Raw genomic sequence first — 17,566 nt, 5'->3', positions numbered from 1 at the left:
TAGATGTTGCAATCTGCCTGGCCCACCTCTGACCCGGGGCCTGCAGACTTGCGTGTCCTCTCCTCGGAGAGCCATGGCATCTCAAAGCCAGGAGGGCCTGGGGGTTACCAGATCAGTCAGGGCTGAGCTTGAATGAGACTTCGGTGTCTCAGTGGCACCCGCCTAGCCTGGTAGGTGGAGTCTAGGCCCCTCTTCTCTGCCTGTTGTGCCCACCTGGGTGGCCCTTGGCTAACCCCTGTCCCTGGTGGCCCGTCAGTGAGCCTAACATCTGGCAGCTCCACTCACCCCATTGCCTGTTCTCCCCAGGCCCCTGCCTGGCGTCTCCTCCCTGGCTCCTGTTTATTATTTAACACTGGAATGGTATTTGGACACACACTTTGCAGGAAAGCAGCTCTATCCAGATTGCACTGGGCAAACAAAGGGCTGACCTGTCCAGGCCCAGGCTCTCCTGAGCACAGCCGCACCTCCCCAGGAAGCATCTGGCCCTTTGACACCCGTGAGCACTCCCAGCACTCCCACCGTGGCCCATAAAACTCTCCTGCCAGCCAAGCATGAGGGGGTCCCCCTCCCTACTGAGCCTGGGGAAGGACTCATGTGGTGAGCAGTAGAGTCAGACCCCTGGCCGGAGCAGGGAACCTGCCAGATAGACAGCCTCCCCGGCCAGTCATTCCCTCAGCATTTATGAAGTACCTGCTATGTTCTGGGTACTACCACCATGATCCCATGGTCACGATCCCATGATCCGCGCCCCCCCCCCCCAACCAGTGGGGTCTGATGGAACAGGTGAGGGTTCGGGGGCCATGTAGACCTAAGTTTGAACCTTGACACTGTCTCTCCTTCATTTGTTCACTTGCTAAATGCATACTGAGCACCTGCTCTGTGCCAGGCAGAGGTGAGCAAGGTTTCCCTAGAAACTAATAGTCCAGTAGGGATCAGATTGTCTTCCTGTGTGTTCTTGATGCATCCTGAGATGGCTCTCAGCCTGGGTGTCTCCTCTCAGAGATGAGTAGGTCCCCACTTGAGGGGTTGTCTTGGTGACCCTCTGTGACAACACTTATAGAAGGGCTCTTGGTCAGGTTGGGGGTTTCCAACCCCCCCCCCAGCAGATGTGAATCTGGACCCCTCTTCTACACTGCCCCCAGAATAACAGAGAGACCCCTGGGACAGATGAAGGGCTCTGCTCTCCTTTGGGACAAGCCATCCCCCCACCGTGTTATTCCTCCAAACCCTTAGGACGTGTGCCCAGATTCCAGAATGGGTGAAGAGTACTCACTGAGTGACCTCGGATGAGTCATGTGATGCATCTTGCCGTGATGTTCTCCATCCCCTTCCCCCATTCTTCTCCAAGGGGGCTATTGGTTCAAAGAAGAGAAAGCCCTGGGCTGGGATAGGCTCCCAAGAAGAGGGCTTGGGTCAACCTCATTCATTCATTCACTCGTTCACTCATTTCTTCATTCAATACCTACTGAATGTGTGTCAGCCTCCATTCTAGGTACAGAGGGTACACAGTGAGCGCACAGACAAAAATAACTGCAAAACACTTAAGTAAACAAAGTATATGGTAGATTAGAAGGTGGGGAAGAGCACTGCAGCCAGAGGGATAAGCGAATGCAAAGGCCCTGAGGTAAGAGTGTGTCTGGTGAATTCAAGGACCATCTAGAAGACAAAGTAGTGGGTAAGGGGGAGGGGCATGAGGCCAGAGAGGTAGTGGGGGCCTGACTGTGTGGGATTTCATCAGAGACTGTGAGGACTTTTACTTCACTCTGAAACCAGAGAGGGGAGGGGAACCTGTCCCTCCCCTCCTGATAAAGGGGGCACACGCTACCACCCTCACACCCTACCTGCCAATCTTGACCTTGTGGGTGACTGTATGGAGGAGGTGGCTGAGTCAGATGTGACAGGGACAGTCTGAGGCTGAGGGGTCAGGCAGCACTATGATAGGGGTTGCAGGCCAGTCTGCAGCTGGGTTGGTGATCCCCAGCAGGGATTTGGGGTGTTTTTTTTTTTTTTTTTTTTGTCTAATGTTGCCTTTCCGCAGCCTCAGGACTGAGAACCCTGGTTCCCAAGGCCAGATCATTGAAGATAGGGGCTAAGTAGCCTGGGTTCTACAGATGGGAAGACCAGAGCTGCCCAGGGCTTGCCTGCTGGGAGTGGGTGCCCACGGTTGACTTCTTTGTTTTTGCTGCATCCTTAACACGTGAGCTAGGGGTCAGCCCAGAGGGCACATTAGGGTCCATTTCTGGGAGTGAGGCTGGCTCTTTGCCCCTGGGTAGATGCACCCAGCAGTCTGGGGAGCCTGTAGGACGTTCCAGGCCAGTGACCACTGTCGAGCCTGGCTATAAGCTGTTGATTCCTAGGCAGGGGAAAGAGCATGTACAAAGGCCCTGGGCACTTGGATTGGTTAGGTGTGGGCTAGGGCCCAGGAATCTGTGCTTTTGGTTTCCCACTTGACGCTGTACCAATGGTAGGTTTGGGAGTGACTATTCAAGCCACTGGGGTACTGGCGGCCTCTGTGCCATCAGGCCCTAAGCCTGCACAGCCCTTAGCCAAAGACCTGGACACACAGCAGTCCATGAAACCCCTTCTAGTCCCCATTCCTCCCTCCCCTCCCCCCAGCCTACAGGAGGCTGGGCCTTAAGTTGCCTGCCACTGCCCTCTCTAAGGAGCCACCAGACCTCAGGGAGGGCCGGCAGGGTGGGGAGAAGGCTCCCCACACCCAGTTGGCTCATAATTGCTGCGGGAGTAGAGTGTAGGATGCATGGAGAGGTTAGTAGGGGCAGGGTGGGGGTTAATAGAGGAAGTCGGGCAATCACTGAACAGCAAAACCTAAGTGTGATAGAGGTCGTGGGTGCACTCCTCCCCGCTTGGCAGAACAGAGAGGGGCCCCGAGCGGGGAGCATCGGTGGGGGGCCAAGGAAAGCAAGACAAGCAAGACTGGCAAGCAGGAGAGAGAGTGGAGAGAGCCGGGTCTGACACGTCGGTGTGATCCCTGGCGCGATAATTGGGTGAACGGACGAAAGGTCGGACACGTGTCTGGATGGAAGGGTGGGTAGAAGGAGAGACGGATAGATGAATGAATGAATGGCTGCGTGGGCGGTGAGCAGCCTGGCGAGGGGCGGGCCAGGCGAGCGCTCAATCACAGCCCCGGGGCGCTGGCGTCCGCCTGCTAAGCTCAGAACCCGCCCCCCCCCCCCCCCCCGCTACGGCGGCCCCTCCCGGGGCGTGTAATTCCGTGCCCCCGGGGCCCTGGAGCTGCTCCCCGAGGCGGCTCCCGGACTGGGGCTTAGAGGGGCTGCGCCACCACACCACCGCCCCGGGGCTCCACGCGACAGCCTGAAGCGCGCGGGCTGGGCTGCCCCTCCGCCGCGGGGGGGAACCTGGAGGTGCGGTCCCGCCTCGAGGCCCCGGCCCCGCTCTCCTTTGTCTTGGCCCAGTCCTCTGCCGTCTCCAGGCTGCCGCCCGCCTCTTCAGGCAGCCCTCGCCGCGCACTTGGGAGCTGCTCCGGATCTCCAGAGTCTCAGTTCCCACTGCCCCCACCAGCCCATAGGCGTCTCCCCCGCCCAGCAGGGTCCCCCAAACCCAGTGCCTCTAGGACCGCGGAGCCGGCAAGTACCAGGATCTCCAAGCTGCGTTTCTGGTGCGGAGGTGGGGGGGGGGGGCGCAAGATGAAGGCCCCCTCGTCTCCGCCTTCTCTACCCGCCCCTCCTCCGCCACTACTCGTCGCGCTGCGCCCCGACCCCAGCGCAGCCTGTTCGCGCCTTAAACGGCTCTTCTGCGGCGGTGCCATCGTCGACACCACGCGGAGCCCCCCTCCTGACCCCCGCGCCCGCCAGGCCTCAGACCCGCACGCAGAACACAGCCCTACGCAGCCACACACAAGACCGCCTGCAGACGCACACCACAGCCTCACGTCGACCCACAGCCCTGCACAGGCGTACTGCCCCCTCCACGCGCAGACCCACAGCCCCAACAACCGCAATCCCACTCGCAAACAAACCCACACAGACACACAACAGCCCTGAGGCACACTCGGGCCCACGCAGACACAATCCGGTACACACAGCCCCTCGGATACATGCAGCCCCACATGGGCGCAGTCCCACCCACGCAGTCACAGAACCCTCCATAAACGATCGCACACAAACACAACTCCACGCAGGCACCGCATCACTCAGTTCCTCCGAGGCCCAGCAAGACACTCGCAAGCTCGTAGCCAGACCCCCCAAACCCCGTGACATTCACACGTCGGGCAGACCAGAAATACACGGCCACACCGACACACACACGGACCTAACCGCGCAGCCAAGAGCTCACCCACGGGCTCGTAAGTCACTGGAAAAATATTAAAGCGTTTCCCTCCCTCCCCTTCCATCTCTGACACACGCGCGCGTGCGCGCGCGCACAAACACACACACACACACACACACACACACACACACACACACTCACCCCCACCCCCGGTCCCTAAGCGCCTTGGAGCCTCCTAGCCAGTGACCCCGAGCCCCCGCGGTGAGAGCCGCGGGAGCGTCTCCCCGGCGCTCCCTCCTCCCGCTCCCTACCCGAGCTCACCACTCCTCCCCTCGCCTCCTCCCTCCCTGCCCCCTCCTCCTCCTCCTCCCCCTCCCCCGCGTCTGGGGCGCGGGCTGCGCGCAGCCAAGCCCCCTCGTCGCGCGCCCCTCCCCGCGCGCACCCCGAGCCCGCATCGCGCTTGCAGAGTGGATGCGGCCACGGGGCGGTCTCTAATTACCTCCTGTCCTCCGGTGGCCCGTGAATAATGGCTACTGAGGGCGCTCGCAGGGGCTGCTGAGAAGGAAACGCGGGGCGCGAGAGGCGCGGCGCGCGCGGGAGCGCGAGGGAGAAAGGAGCGAGCCCGGTGCCGCCGCGAGCGGCGGGCGGAGAGAAAGGAATCGTGCGAGCGCTCACATTTTTTTCTCCCAAGGATCTCATCTGGCCGCCGCGTTCTGGAAGAGGCGAGGGGGAGAGCGCGCGCGAGAGGAGGAGGAGGAGGAGAGAGACGGCGCGGGGAAGGGGAGACGGCGAGACGCGCAGCGCCGGCGCCCGGGAGATCCAGGAGGAACCCGCAGGTATTGTTGGCGGCAGAGCTTTGTGTCTTCGGGGGGCCGTTCCGGGGCGCGAGGGCTCCCGGAGCCCCCGGGACGCCGCCGCGCTCAGACCTGCCCCAAACCCGGGGCTGCCTGCGCTGGTGGCCGCCGGCCGCGGGCACCCCTCCCGCCGCGCCGCGATCTTGGCTGGAGTTGCAGATTTGCCTGTTTGGGGGTTTTCCACGCTGGTTGAGGGAATCGGTGTCAGGAGAAGGAATTTCTTTCTTTCCTTTTTTGTTTGTTTCTGTTTCTTTTTCTTCTCTTTTTTTTCTTTTTTTTTTTGTGTATGTGGCCGCAGTTCGGTTGTGTTGGGGACTTCCCCCTCCCCTTTCTTCCACAATACATTGGTGAGAGGTCTTGGCGACTGTGGCACTGGTGGACGACAGGGGGCTGAGATGGCGGGGCTGGTGGCCGCGGATGGGAAGGTGAGGGACGCCAGAGACGAAGGAGTTTTGCTCAAGTTCGCAGTTTGCGCGCTGGAGCCGGTCAGGCCGGGGAGGGCCGTCTGCGCACCCTGTCCTGCTCCAGGCAACCGGTGGGAAACTTCCCGAGAGCGCTGCCTCCCCGGGGACTCGGCGCCCCCGACGCCTCCGGGCGCTTCCTCCGGCCGCCGCGGCCCCTCCTTGCCGCCTGCGAGCGCTTAAGGTCGCGCTCTCCCCACCCCCGCCTTCCTCCCTCCCCCGGCAGCTTCCGGATCTGGACAGAGCTGGAGGAGCAGCTTCAAACACTTCCCCTGGAGACCCCTCCCCACTCCCCGCGCCGGAGCCTGCCACACAGGCCCCCCTGCCCTGCACCCCCGCCTCACGCGCGCCTGAGTGGCCAGGCTGACAATGAAATCTCGCGCCTTGCCGTCGGGGGTGGGGGTCGTAGCTGGGTCTCTCTGGGGGCTGGTGACCCGGAGCAGGGGGAGGGGGAGGGAGGACTTCTTGGGGGAGGGGCTTGTTTGGGTTAGAGACGTTGACGTCGGATGGTGCTGTGCTGGGGGAGGGGGCGGGGGTAAGGTGGGGTTCTCGGCCCGGCCGGGGGTCGTGGATTCTAGACCCTCTTGGATTTGTTGATTGGCTGGTGACTTCAGGCACGTCGGACGCCCCCCCCCCCAACCTCCTCCCCTCCCCGTACAATGCGGGCTTCAGAGGTGATCCCGAGGGTGATTGTGTGTGTGTGTGTGTGTGTGTGTGTGTGTGTGTGTGTGAGAGAGAGAGAGAGACAGAGAGAGACAGAGAGAGACAGAGAGAGAGAGAGACAGAGAGAGAGTGACGGAGTGTTTGTCTCCTGCGATCCACAGCAGACGCCGCTCCGGTGACCCGGAGATCCGGACGCCTCGCTCCCTCCGGGGGGGTGGGGGGGGGGAAGAAAGGGGGAGGGGAGTGGTGGGAACTTCTCCTTTTCCCACTGGGGCCATGGGAGGGGAGTTCTAGACCGGAGAATTTCTGGGGACCGCAGGCCTGTGAGGGTATGCTCAACGCAAAGTAGGGGTCTTGGGGTCAGAAGCTTCTCGTCACTTCAAGCGCCCAGATCCTTTTGCTCTGGGGGGGAAGGTGTGGATCGGGTGAAAGGCTAGTTGGAACAGGACTAGGGGCCGAGAAGAGTCCATGGAAATCTGCCTCAATTGATTCCCAGGCGAGCTTCCTGGGCTCCTCCTTCCCGGAGTAGGGAGGCCCAGGGACCCCAGGCTGGCAACCCAGGCCGGGGAAAGAAAGCCTTTTGCCTAGTTAAAGAGAGGACTCCTGGGCAGGGGGGCGGGGCGGGGGAGGGAAGGCACCTTGGGTGGGGGTGCGGGGGGGGGGGGAGGGTGGCAGACTGTTTTCAGGCTGTTCTGTGGCTTGGTTCAGGAATATCAAGAGTTAACCCTTCCCAGAAATCTGTCAGCCCCCACACAGCAGGGACACACTGTGGGACCCTTTGACGTGCTAACAGCGTGACACTGGCTGACAGGAGCTAGCAGATTCCATACTCTGCTTCCCTTCTCAGCAGCCTCAGGCAGTGGGACAAGGCCTGGCTGGGTGGTGCCTTGTTCAAGGGAAGCAGAAATCAGAGCCCAGGGAGGGTACAGCAGCCAGGTAGCCACCGTGCGCCAGGGTTATGGGAACGTGAAGTGGAATCACCATGTGGGCTAAGGGGTTGGTCTTTGCCCTGCTCCCCACCTTGACCCTTAAACCACCCACAGCTGGATGGTTGGCGGTTAAGGGTGAGTTTCTGACCCGTGGGCTGGGCTAGGAGACCATAGGAGCTGAGGGCAGGCCTGGTGGAGGCCAGGGGGAGGCAGGGCTGAAACCTGCAAGATTGATTTCTGCTCCCTACCCCCCAGGGCCCCATTATGGGGGAGTGCCTTGGTGTAGCTGTCTCCCTACCCCCCCACCCCCCGCCCACGCATTTGTTTCCGGCAGGTGAGAAGTATTCCCTGCAGATCTTAGAGCCCTGGGCCTGGCACACCGTGGGCACTCCGCTTTGGCTGGACAAACACAGGAGTGAATGAATCAATGATGAATGAATGAATACATGAATGAAAGGGGAAAGTTTCTCAATAGCAGACATGTAGTCATTAAAAAAAAAAAAACCTTTTCAATATATATACATTTTACAATATGGTTCAGAGAACCATCTGAGATCTAGAGAAAGAAACAAGGTTACTGACAGTGGGCTACGACAATGTTAATATTTTGATGTTCTTTACAGACTTGGTGGTTGGTTGGTTTTTTTTTTTTAAAGACTTTGTAGCCATTCTCTGTATTCAGATGTATATCCTGCTTTCTTGGTTGGCCCTAACAGGAGTCTTTTCCTGTTTTGTAACCAACTGTTCATAAACACCATGGTTAATATTTTCAGGCTTTTCCAATCGGGTGGATGTACCATCATTTACTTACTATTCCCCTTTTGTTCAACATTCCGGATGCTCCTGATGCACGAGGTAGTGAATATATTTTGCACAGAGCACTTTTTTTGTGATGTTTAAGATGATTTCCTCAAAATGACGTTGCTGTTGCTGAAGATTCTGACATTTCTGCAGTGGAAGAAATGGGCTTCTCGTTTTCCCAGAAGTGGGGCACTATTCCCCTTCCTTCCTCATAACCTAGAACCTTCTGTCAGAACTGAAAAGAGCCTGGGCAGTGAATCACCTGTCTGAGCCCCCTCCTTTGACAGAGGAGGAAACCGGGGGCCCAGAGAGGGGAAGTGAGTCCCAAGGTCACACAGCAGTCGCTGGGCCTTGCAGCAGCCAGGAACCAACTAGTGATCTGTCATTTTGGTTTCTACGTGTGGGAAGAGTTCCCAGGGATCTTTTAGGCTGACCTTGTCCCATTTCAAGGATTGCAGGGGTGGGGGCACTGAGAATCCAAGAGAGGAGAAGCCCCCAGCTTGCCCCTGGCATCAATGGCCAGCTGGAGCAACAGATAGGCTCCTAAGTCTGTCACATACTTTCTGTGTCACATACACTGGCCCTGCCCACAGGATCTGGGGTCACCAAAGTTGCTAGCCTGTGGTTGGCCAGCCGGGGGCTCCCGTGTTGCCCCTCCTCAAAACTCCTCCTTGCTCTCTGCCGTCCCATTTTCCAGAAGGAGAAGTCGAGGATCCAAAGCAGGTGCAGTGAAAGGAGTGGGGTTCCTGTCAGAGGATCCCAGTGGTCGTGCCCTTACCCCTGTGCCTCGGCTTATTTGTCCAAAGATGAAGCTCTGGGTCTGTTCAGGAGCTGGGGGGGTGGGGGGGGGTGGGGGGGGGCAGGTGTTGGCACAGATATCCACTGTGGGGGAGTGGGGAAGGACCAGCCACATCTTCAACTTGTTTGGATCTTAGATTGACCTCAGGAGAGCCCCTGGGGAGGAAGGGGGAGGAGGGGGAAAGGGGGGGGGGAGAGAAAGGAACTGAAGGGGAGATCAGTGAGGGAGGGATTAGAAAAGAGGGAGGGGAGCTCAGGAAGGAGGAGAATGAAAATGAAGAAGAGAAGAAGAGGGCACCCAGAGGACAGACTGGGGGACATCACTTCCAGGGCAGGTGTCAGGGCTAGCCAGCGCTGGACCACCAGGAAAGGCTGGATGTTCTGGGGTGGGCTCTGTGAGGGCTGAGTGAAACAGCTGTTAGCCGGGCTCTGGGATCAGAAGGATCCAGACCAGGTGCGTGGCAGGGAGGCAAGACCTGGGAGGCTTCTGTTCCTGGGTTTCCCTGCAGGGCAGGTGGCGGGGCACCAGGGAGGGGGCTGGGGCAATGGGCACTCCTAGGGGACAAGGTGATTGTGGCTCTGACTTCCCATCGAAGGATAGGAACCTTCTGTTTCCCCACTGCCAGCACACCAGCTGGCCACCGAGGTTCAGAACAACCCTCCCATGAGCGTCGGTTATTTGGGCATTTCTGTGGTGCATCTCTGTGCTTGGACATGTCCCCGTGCATGTGTACACATCCACGCATGCCTGTGTGTGCATGTCTGTGTGTCTGATCCTATTTGTATGGGGGTGGGTTTGCCTGCCAGCCTCTGCGTGCGTGTGTGTGTGTGTGTGTGTGTGTGTGCCATGTCTGTCTGCCTTGGACCCTATTTGTATGTTTTTTAAGGGGTCTGTGTGTCTTCCAGCTTGGGCACGTGTGCATGCACGCACGTCTGTGTGTGTGTGTGCGAATCTGTGTGTAGCCCTGTGTGTGCCATGTCCGTGGGTGTGTGCATATGTCTCTGAGTCTCTGATCCCATTTGTGCATTTCCGGCGGGGGGAGAGCGTGCCCCTGAGCTTGGGCACGTGCATGTGTGTCTGTGTGTGAGCACACACTTTCCTCCTAATGGCCCCAAGAGGGATCCAGGCAGCAGGCTTTTGTGCTGCTTTCAAGGTTGCGGCTGGGTGGGTGAAGGGGGGGGGGCGGCCTTCAACTGGGAACGGGGGGAGGCAAAAGAAAATCTTAAAAGACCGTCTTCCCTCTGGTCTCCAAGGAGATCAGCCTGTGAAATGATCCGCACGTTAATTAAAAACGATTATATCCTGATTGAGCCATTCCTGCTCACATCCCCCGGCCGGGAAAAGCTGAGACTGAGGCCAGAGGATGCAGAATGGGGCAGGTCTGGCTGCAGGGCGCAGCCCAAGGGAGGGGAGCCCGCCTGGGGAGGGGGCACTGAGTGGCCGGGTGTTGGAGTTATATGCCCAAGACAGATTTGAGCTTCTCCTTTGAATTTTAAAGACCACCACCCCGCCCCGCTCCTCCCCTCCCCCCCCCCCCGCCCCCACCTCCCAAGGTGGTGCTCTCCGAGGTCCTGGGAGCTGGTTGGCAGGATCCCAGACTTCATGGATTCCCCACTCGTGGGCTAGACACTGGCCTTGTCGTTAACACAGATCCTGAAAGTCACTATTCATGGTTCAGGTTTTACAGAGAAGTGACATGCTTGAGGTCAAGGAGTCAGAAGTTAGGGACCCCAGGCTGGACCCAGTTCTCTGACCCTAAGCTCCAGACCCCACTTCCGAGCTCCCAGCTGCCCCTGACTCTCACGATTAGGGATCCTCCCTTTGTAGGACCCTGGGACGCTGAGGTGTCAGTGACAGGCCTTCTTATCCTTCGTGGCATCCTGAGATTGTTGCTTTCTCATCCAAGCTGCACAGGGCATAGGGCTGTGGTGTCCATTCACGTGGGGAGCCAGATGGCTCCCTGGCCCTGGGCAGCTCTGGTCTGACTCTTGTCACTTGCGCCATCCTGGGCAGGGCCTCTTCCTCCTCCCTCCCACTGTCCCCCGTGAGGTGGCTGACACTGTGACACCAGACCAGCCACAGGTGCTCCTCAGTGCCTGCTGGATACTGTGTACCCATAGTCCTGGGTATCTGCCACCAAGACCTTTCTGGAAAAAACCTGGGCCTGGTCACGCTCTGCCTTACCTGGTTATCTCGCCCCCAGTCAGCCTTGGAAAGACTACTGTCGTAGAAAGTAGTCATAACAATAATAAACCAGGTGACCCTCAGCTTACACCCCAGAATTATGTGTTGCCCTAGTTCATAAGTGCTAGGTGCTTTGGTAAACCCCTTTAGCTCAGCATTTGTGAGGACCCAACTGTCCACAGGCATGGCCCGCTGCCCTATCCCTGCACGCACTTGTGCACCTAGGCCCAGCTTCTCCGAGAGGAGGAGACCCTTCTTTAGGTCAGCCACACCCAAAAGCACATGAGAACATTGGCCTCAAGCAAGGACTTTTCACTGAGCCTTGGTTTCCCCTTTGGGCAGTGGGGATCATGGCTTTTTCCGGACCGGACTGTCAGAAAAGTAAAGAAAACCAGGTCAGGTTTGTTCAAACGTCTAGCAGCATCGGGACGCACAGAGGGCCTCATTAAGCATTCATCTGTCCATTCAGGGCATCTGTGTGTGAGCGCGACAGGGGCCTTGGGTTTGCTGGCTTGTAGGGTGGGAGACATGTTGTATTCCATGCTTTCTAGGAGACAGTCTGGGGTTGAGGTGACTGTCATTTCATTAGAAACCTTCAGGGAGCCAAGAATCTCACTGGACACCCCCTGCAGGTGCATTATCAAAGATAGTGTCTGTGAAAAGGAAGGGGATGTTCCTCCTGAGCCAAGTTCCATACTCTAAGGGGGACCTTGACCAAGGGGAGGGTTCTGAGATCAGAAATGATGTCATGGGGAGTTAGAGGGGCAGATGGGACCCAAAAAAGTCAGCATCCACCTGTTCCCAAGGTCAGACTTGGAAGAGAGGCACGCAGATGTCACTCACCGCACAAAAAGCATTTTGAGCTGAAGCAGGCGGAGACACTATGCCTACCCCAGGTCATCCCTTGCAAGGTGCCACCTCCCAGGAGCACTTTGACCCATAGGGTGCCTGCTTTCCCAAAAAATATCTGCTTCTTGCCTTTCTCAGGGCCTGAGATGCCTCCTTTCGTCACTGCCAAAGGGTCAAAACATTGAAAGTTCTGCTTAAAATGCAAACCTATTACTTTGCTGGAGTGATCAGAAGCTGAACTCATGTTTGCATAATGTGGGGGCCAGCAACCTCGAAGTCCCACAGGGCCAGTGGGCAAAGCTAATGAGGATGTGAGGGCTGTCTGGCCTTCGTGGGGCTCAGCAGCTCAGCTCTGCCAGGGTGGCCTGTGGGGATGCAGCCCAGGGTGCCTGTCACCTACCTTCTTAGGAAGCAGGATTGCGATGTTTACATGACATCTCCTGGTTTGTGTCTGTTGTCACCTGATCCAGCAACCCACCTGTGGCCAAATTCAGACACCCCCCCCCCCCAACCAGGCTGCCAGTCTGGAGCCTCTTGGCTTAATAGCTATTATCCAGGAGGCACTATATCCGCCCTCTGTGCCTGGCCTTGAACCTCAGTCTGCAGGGCCCTGAAAAGCGTGCACGGGGCCAGCCTCGTGCACATCCCACACTCACCCTGGCCCTTGTTAGTGGTCTTAGAAGTGAGGGTGTGGGAGCGTGGAGATCACACACAGGGGTGCTGGGACCCGACTGGAACAGGTCGGCCTGACCCTGTCCGTGTGGCTCACCGTGGCCTGACCCAGTCTTGTACATGCACGACTGAGTTCCCACAGCTGCTGCCATTGACGGGGCTCAGCGGGGGGGGGGGGGGGGGGGTTGGGTTGGGGAGGGACAGCAGGCATCTGGTGGGAGCCTGGTTTATAGGTCGAGTTTCATTTCCTACAATCCTTCATTCGGCGGATGTTTGCTGACAGCCCAGAGAGGCACATTCAGGCCATGTCCAGGGAGAGTCAGGGTGGACCTCCCAGTGGAGGAAACATGGGCCCTGGGTCTGAAAGGGGGAGCATTTGACCACAGGAGGGACTGTCACTATACAGCCTGCCGGGAAGCCCAGAGGCACAAAAGGGCCAGGAGAGCTCTAGAAAGACAGGGGTGGGGGAGGCAAGGAGGCAGAGGGGCAGGAGTGGAGGCTGAAAAGGAGTCTGGGGCCTTGACCGTGGTGAAGGGTTTTACCCTGAAGGCAGTGGGAAAAGAAGGCTGTTCCAGGCAGGGAACACAGCTGGAGTCAGGGCTCGAATGAGCCAAGGAGGAGAAAAGCCAGGGATGATCAGAAAAGGACCCGGTGGGGCTGTGAGTCCTTTGGCCGGCCGGCCAGTTCTCCTTTCAGAGCCTCTGTCCTCCCTCAGCACTGAGGCCTCCAGTTCTAAGTGCTGGGGCCTGAACTGGACGAGAGCATCCTCCCTCCGTGGACGGAGCCTTCCCCGACCCGATGCCGAATTCCTGCCTCAGTTCGGAGCAGCTCCGCCCAGCCCTGCGGCGTCTGAGTCTTGGGAGGGATGATTACCTCTCGCTGGGGAGAGAGGTGGATGTCCTCGGGGACCAGTAATTAAAGCCCAGCAGATTGTAATTCCCTAAAAAGAAGGCGAAGCACAGAGAGAGAGGAGTGGTACCCAGGGCCCCAGGGAGGACAGGAGGAGGAGCAGCATGGGGGATGCGGGCCGCACAGGGTCGGGGGTGGTAAAGTAATGCCTGAAATCCTATTACTCGGAATGTTCTCTCAGCGAGGCCTCCCCAGTGCTGGGTCCTGAGCTCTTGGTTATTTCCCGTCTTCACTCCCATTTCACGGGGTGAAGGAGGGAAAGGTCCCACCATCCCCATTCCACAGATGAAGAAACTGAGGCTTGGAGAAGTCAGGCAACTCTGGTTCAAGGGCCCTCTCGCCTAGTAAGAAGCCGGGGACGAACCCAGGGCTGTGTCTGAGCATGGCCCTCCTTGCTGGGTATTTGTGGTGCGGAGGGCACTGCCCAACCCCAGGGGAGGCCCAGCGGGGCACCCCTCCTGACACTCCCCATGTTTGGAGTCTCCTGTCTAGGGGAGGAGCAAGGGGATCATGCGTCCCACTGTGGTGACTGAAAGGAGTCTGTCATCCAGGGCTGACACTGTCATTCAGTTACTCACCTGCTCTGTGATGCGAGGCGAGAGCTGCTTCCCCCTGGTCATCTCCTCATCTGTAAAAGGCTCGGATTATCTTAAGGTTCCTTGTAGCCCAAACAGCTGGATTGGCCAGTAGGGCAAATCCTGACAGCGGAGGTAAGTAACCTTTGAGAATTTTGCGCCCTCGGAGCCCTTTGTGATGTTAAGGGGCTTCAGCTTTTGCATGCTGGAGGGAGGCCGGCTCTGTTATCATCCCCGTGTGTCACAAAAGCACACAGAGGCTCAAAGAGGTCCCTGCTGCTCTGGGGAGAGCCCTCTCCTAGAAAATTAAGACCTACTTTCCACAGTCCTGCTGCCCAGCCCTAACTCCCCTTCTGCCCTCTTCCAGGGAGAGGTAGAGAGACCAGGGCCTGAGAACCCAGACCAGAAACTGTTGGCTGTGTGATGCCCTCAGATGGGTGCTGTTTGAGCAGCGCATAGTTTAAAAATTTTTTTTTCAATGTTTATTTACTTTTTGAAAGAGAGAGAGAGACAGAGCATGAGCGGGATAGGGGCACAGAGAGAGAGACACAGAATCTGAAGCAGGCTCCAGGCTCCAAGCTGTCAGCACAGAGCCCGACGCGGGGCCCGAACCCATGAACCACGAGATCACGACCTGAGCTGAAGCTGGACGCTTACCAACTGAGCCACCCAGGTGCCCCGTCCGGCACACCAGTTGAAAATATAACCTGAGATTTCACATGAAAATCCTACTTTTTGCTTCTCTGAAACTAGAAACCCACCTATGCCCACGGGGTGCTAAAGGCAGAGCTGAGATGGGCTGCCACCTTCTGCCCGGTCCTGTGCAGTCCTCACCCCCCACCCCCACCCCACCTCCATCCTGCCTGGCCCTCTGTTCCCAGCCTGGCCCCTGGCTCTCACTTGTCTTGGGTAGATTACATCTTTGAACCTCACCTGTAAAATGTCAGAACCAAGGAACTGATTTCAAACTGTGTCTTGAAGTGTTTTCCAGAAATTCTCCAGGCTGGGGGGGGAAAAAAAAAAAAAAGGAAAGGGTGCCCCACGTGGGGGGGGACCTCCTGGAGAAAAACGTGCAGAAGGGCTCAGAGTAGGACTTGAGGAGAAACATCGAACTCTTCTTGCCTGTTACCGCCATGCTTGAGGGGGCCTGGATACAGACACCCGTTGGACTCTTCTGGTTCCATAGCATGGTTCATTCATTGCGGTCACTCATATGGCCCTCACAGCACCCCTGATAGAGCACCATTGTGGGGGCTTTTATTCTCATGTTTACTGGACAGAGAGAAGTGGAGGGCAGAGAGGTGAAGTGACATGCCCTGGGTCCCAGCGAGGGCGGGATTCTGACAAGGGCCCTGTTCTTGACTGCTGGCCCAGTGCTCGTTCTGATCTAAGATACTGTAAAAATTGGCTCTTAGGTGAGCTGCTTTTTCCTGTGCATTTTAAAAAATGCTCTTTTAGTTAATATGCGGGAGGGATTTCGATGTTCTCGTACATAACCTTTTGCTGAAGCGACAACGTGCGATAAAAGGGTCCCAGGAGAGCTGGTGTAATTTGGGCTGTGAGGGACAGAGAATACCAATGCAGAAGCCTCTCCAGAAAGCCCGCTGCTCCTGGGAACTGGGATACGGGGGGTGGGGGCAGCCCTCTCACCTCACCATGCCGAGGCCAGGCCCTGAGCTGTCTCCCAGCTTGGACCCTGGGACCGTGTGTTCATCCAGATCATGCTTGACTATTTGGCTTTTTTTATTCCCTCACAGTTTTGAGTGAAGGTCTCAGTTCCTACGGGAGGAGGTCAAGGTAGAGAGGAACAGAGTGTCCAGAACACAAAGAGCCTAAGAGTGGGGTGGTGGCTATGGGACAGACCCGAAAGCCCCATTTGTAGGCAAGAGCTGGCCAGTTGGCGGGGAGGTAGACAAAGGGGCCCATGCTGAGGGCAGATTGAAGGGCACCTTCAAGGTCTTTTCAGCATTTGCCCTTGGTCCCAAAGGATCCAAAAAGGGGGCTTGGGAGGTTCCAGTTAATTGAGGCTGATTCTAAATCGGGAGGCTTAATAAATGGTAATTAGCATCCTGTGGGAGCAGACCAGGGCTCCCAATGCTGCCAGGAACAGAGATCATGGATCCAGGGCCCCTTTCCCCTCCCACACCTAGAGGCTTAGAGCTTCCACCCGCAGAGGGGTCCGGGACCTGGTGCAGACCAGGGGCCACCCCCTCCTGTGTGTGGGTCCCGGGCATGAAGGTGTATGGCATCCCTGCCTGTGTGTCTGCACGTGAGATCTTTAGACACTGAGGCACATCGCGTGTCTGCATATGTATGAGTGTGCATGCACGCACGTGAGTGTGCATACGCGTGTGCCGGGCGGTACCGGGCCACCCTCCGCTCAGCCACCTCCAGGCCCCCTTCCTTCCCCACCCGTCAAGGGACAGAGAGAAGAGACTCTCCCATGTAGGATCTCAGCAGGGCATGGACTGTGCGACTCTGGAAAGCAGTGCCCTGTGGACAGAGGTGACCGTGCAAGGTTTTGGTTCCACCCAAAGAGGGACTTCTGTCATGTAGAGTGTCATTTAGCAGAGGTGGCCTGGGGGGGTGGCTGCTCCAAGGGGAAGGGAGTGTCCCCTCTCAGCAGGTTTGCAAGCAGATGCCGAACATGTACTTTCCTGTCTTTTGCAGTCCCTTCTAAGCCCAGGTCCTGGCGCCGTGAATCCCCTCCCCCCACACCCCTCCACCCCCACCCCCACCAACCCCCCTCCCTTTGCATCAGTCACTGAGGCCGCTGCTCCGTCTTGTCAACCCAGACTGGTCTGAGGGACTGGCAGAGGGCTTCTGCCCCTTGGTGTCCCCAGAACTTGGCTCAGAGAGCCCCAGGGAATGTGGATGAGGAGGATAGCTGTCAGTGTGTGTGTGTGTGTGTGTGTGTGTGTGTGTGTGTGTGTGTGTGATGGTGGATTTGTATGTGTATATGTGTTGTGTGTGTGCATTTGCATGTGTTCTGTACACTTGAATGAGCAGGGCTGCAAGTGTGGAGTGTGGATCTCCATGTAGAGAGTGTGTAATGTGTGTGGCTCTGAGGGGTGGGAGGTGGGCTGAGGGTGTTTCCGTGCACTGTAGGTATTGACCATCAAGTGTGCATGTGGGCCAGTGGATATGCTTGTGACCAGGGTGTGTGGGGGGGGGTGGGTGGGGGCTCTGTCCTGCCAACTCCTTCCTGGTCCATTTCTTCCCACCCCAGGTCCCTATCACCACCCTTGCCCCCAGATCAGATCCTCAGGGGCTTCCGGCCACCCCAAACCCTAACCATCCTCACCCCCACTGATGGGGACCTTGACACCTGCCAGCCCAGGTCTTGACTTCATCCTTGCTTCTAGCACAATAGCAGGCCCAGCATGGGGCTGAGAGATCCCAGGGGGCATCCCATAGGGACAAGGGAGGAGGAGGAAGAGGAGGCCACCGGTTCACTGCTCAGCCCCTCCCCAGAAGGTCCTGAAGGATGTGGGTTTCTGTGTTTCTGCAGCCTCTGGGCCACACAGGGAGGGAGGCCTTTCTGGGGCTACCACCGGCATTTCTAGATGCAAGCCGGAACATTTCCAGAGATGGAATGTTTTTAGAACGTGAGACCTGGCAC

At 57.8% G+C, this 17,566-nt stretch overlaps 1 protein-coding gene across 2 annotated transcripts in view; it reads left to right on the top strand.

Annotated features, from left to right (window-relative positions):
* The first annotated feature begins 4,946 nt into the window (after window positions 1-4,946).
* Window positions 4,947-17,566, top strand: part of RAI1 (retinoic acid induced 1) — an 81,096-nt gene continuing 68,476 nt past the window's right edge. For both annotated transcript variants that reach the window (XM_023243910.2, XR_006589662.1), the window contains exon 1: window positions 4,947-5,084. The gene's annotated coding sequence lies outside the window, so the exon portion shown is untranslated. The remainder of the gene's footprint in view (window positions 5,085-17,566) is intronic.

This window comes from Felis catus, chromosome E1 (assembly GCF_018350175.1).
Source record: "Felis catus isolate Fca126 chromosome E1, F.catus_Fca126_mat1.0, whole genome shotgun sequence".
Classification (NCBI taxonomy): Eukaryota; Metazoa; Chordata; class Mammalia; order Carnivora; family Felidae; genus Felis; species Felis catus.
Note: the sequence above shows the minus strand (reverse complement) of the source record. Positions and strands in the feature narration are given on the sequence as shown.